This window comes from Peromyscus leucopus, chromosome 4 (assembly GCF_004664715.2).
Source record: "Peromyscus leucopus breed LL Stock chromosome 4, UCI_PerLeu_2.1, whole genome shotgun sequence".
In the NCBI taxonomy this organism is placed as follows: Eukaryota; Metazoa; Chordata; class Mammalia; order Rodentia; family Cricetidae; genus Peromyscus; species Peromyscus leucopus.
In genome coordinates, this window is record NC_051066.1 from 130,493,762 (window position 1) to 130,497,310 (window position 3,549).

Here is a 3,549-nt window from a genome sequence, read left to right on the forward strand (position 1 = left end):
GTTTGGAAAAGGCTACAAGGAACCTACCATTTTGTGATTCACGTGTATATTTTCATATAAAATAATTTAAAGAGAGTGAATTACTCTACACAGGGGATAATGCTTTGCCCAGAAGCCACAAGGTGCCAAATGAAAAACTCAGGGCTTTAGTCAGTTTCAGCGCTTTTAGCTGTTAGTCAGGGGTACAATAGAGGCCCCCAAAATAATATCATCTATTTCCATTGCTCTTGATTTTCTTCTAGAACTTGATAGTAAAACCACATTGCTGAAGATGCCACATACTTTTGTCACAGAGAAATCAAATTGGTATTGACCAGGAAGCATCCCCCCTGCTGACTAGGTTTATAGTACCAAAAAGTGCTGTGCAGGCTTCTGGGCAAGGGGAGTTATAAACAGTTTTACCAGCTATGACTCCTGTAAGCTACAATAGGAACCAGTGTCACAATATACGCCCGTGAACACAGCAGTGGCATGGACGTTATTGTGTAACAAACAACTTTCTGACTGAATTCAAGGTCCACTCCACAGGAGGAAACCAATGCCTGGTACTGTAAATCTGTCCAAGAACACAGGTTTGGTGAGCTTATAGGCAGAAGACCACATTCCCTGAACCAGAACTTAAAGGAATGAACAGATAAGCAGATCAGACAGACATGGCCCAACACCAGCCTACGGAGTCTTCACCAAGAGGAATGAAAGAGGATTTGGGCATCCAGCTTTTGGCATCATTTTGGATCAAACTGTGCTATCAGCAGGATGCTTCTCGAGGTCATCATGGGGCAAATATTTTTGTGACTTGGAATCTGTGTAGAAGCATGTGGCAATTTGCATATCTTTTCCTGTGTTAGACAGAGGCCTCTGGGCCAGTTTATAAAAACACAACATGCTGAACTTCATAGCTACCTCTCTCCTGTGGCTGTCTACATCCATGCCAGGACAGTTTCTGCTCCCTGGTATCAGCTGCCAGGGAGCTCAGAAGTTCACTTGAAAGCAGAGAAGCACAGGAAAGGGGTTCTCTTGGTGACACTGAAATAAACAGCGCTTGTTCTTGGGTGTACGGGCCCAGTGCTGGGAAGAGCCCTCAAGCTGATTCTTTCTGAGCAATCCATCACTCCTCACCAGTACTTCTCACTCTTCCCCAGCCTCACGGCACCATCCTCTGCTACCTACTTCTCATTTTCTTCTTTCTGTTTTGTATGTGTGAAGTATGTATGTCCATGCAGGGACCAAAGGAGGACATTTGGTATTCTCCTCTGTAGGAAGCCCTGAGGGAATAAAGTCCTGGGTGAATGTGTGCTGTTGACATGGGCACAGCCATGTCAAGGACCAATGTCTTAGTTCCATGTGAGTGACAAAGCCTTCCCTGGGTGACTTAGAGAGATGGCAAAGTCTTCCTCTATGTATGTCTGCATGTGAATGTTGATAGTGTGTGCAGAAAATGTCACTATAGCTTACACACACACATACACACACACACACACACACACACACACACACACACACACACACACACACATTTGTGGCCTGAAGACTGCTCCCCTACAGAGACTATGGGATTACCTAAACTTGCCCCCTTGTTCAGATGTATATAATAAACCCAGCTCCTTCCTCTGCTATATGCAATAACCCTGGCCCCCTATTCAACTGTATACAATAAATACACTGAGTTCTCTACCTGAGAGCCCAGAGACCACCTGACCCCCACTTTTCTGCAGATGTGTCTGTCATTTCTTCAGTCCCTCTCAGCCCCAGGTATGTCAATCCCTGGAGCCATGCAGAGTGTGGCACTCCTCTGTCACTCTCTGACTTACGCTCTTAGGACAGTGTCTCTCATTGAATCTATAGCTCAGATTTTGGTTAGGCTGTCAAGCAGCAAGGCTCGGCAATCCCCCTGTGTCTGGCGCCTCCACCCCAGTGCAGACAGTAGAGGAGCTTATGGCCACTCCTAGTGTTGTGCCGGCGCTAGGGAGCCATCAGAATTTCCTGCTTTCAAAGCAGCTGCATTTAAGTCACCTACCCAAAACAAGTGTATAATTAGAACTTGTTCATTGAAAAGGACACTATAAAAGCCTGGATGAATAAAATGCAGAAATGCATCATGTCTGCCCCACCTATTTTTTTCATAGCTGTCTCCACTGTCCTCCTCACTCCACTGTCCTCCTCATTCACCAACAAGATTTTGTTCCAGGCTCCATGTTGCCTCTCGTGGGCCAGGTGGCAATAATGTAAGTTGCATAAGCACTTTGTAACCCTACTCTTCAGGCCTTTCTGACCTTGTTTTCACTTTCTTGAAGACACTCTGGATATACCCTGGCTCTGAACACTGAAGTCTCCTGAGGTGAGTTTTTAAAAGGGGTGAGCTACTGTTGTGTCTTAAATGCTGGTGCTCTCACTCTTGGCTTCCTCCCTGGAGAAGGGAGATACATATCCTAGGGGGACATCTTGTCCTTTGGTTGTGAGTGCCAGCTGTGATCACATCCTGGAGTAGCTCATTGGAGAAGATTCATATGTGCACTTCAAGGGCAGGCTGGTACAGAACACATCCTCAGAGATGGCGTTGCTCTCAATGTTCCCTCAACTGATGATCATATAATGAGCAGCTTCATAAACTGACCAATAAGAAGCAACAAAATTATAACAGTCATTTTAATAATCCCCACCTCCCATGACCAGGCAAATTCAACCTATTCCACAAAATAGAAAGGGAAGAAACACATCCAAACTCATCCTATAAAGCTGATACCCCAATGCTAAAACAAAATAATTACACCATAACAAAAAAAAAGTATAAATCAATGTCCTTGATGAACATGGATCCAACAATCTTTGATAAAAATACTCAATACCAATGCAGTCTCATTGGATATATTAACCACACCTTATTAAGATCAATCCACGTGAGTCTATTTAATGGGTAGTAGGGATTTATTAACATATAAATTGAGGAAAAATACTCATGAATACAGAACGGAGTAGACAACTGAAGTCAAACTCTGATATGACCGGGAGCGAATCCACCTCTCAGGCAGCAGGGAGAAGGAGCTTGTGACCCTTCTTCCTTTCCTTTTAAGAGGTCATGTACAACAGCAAGAAGTACTGCCTCCTTCAGGCCCAAGGTCATGGGGCAGAGCAAATACTATTACATTCCCCCCCTTTTTTTCTTTTTCTTTTTTTCTTTTTCTTTTCTTTTTTCTTTTTTCTTTTTTGGGACAGGGTTTCTCTGTGTAGCTTTGTGTCTTTCCTGGAACTCACTTGGTAGTCCAGCCTGGCCTCGAACTCACAGAGATCTGCCTGGCTCTGCCTCCCGAGTGCTGGGATTAAAGGCATGCGCCACCACCGCCCGGCTATTTCCCCCTTTTTTATCTAAATAAGAAGGTTCTAAACTTAATGCAAACTACATACAATAAGAATGATTATCAAGTATTGTCCAGGAAAAACAAAGGGTAATAACATAAACAAAAATGGAACTACAACCAACAAGAACAACATCAAACAAGAAAGACATGCTAAATGTCCAGAACATGAGTAAATGGCAAATTACCGAAATTA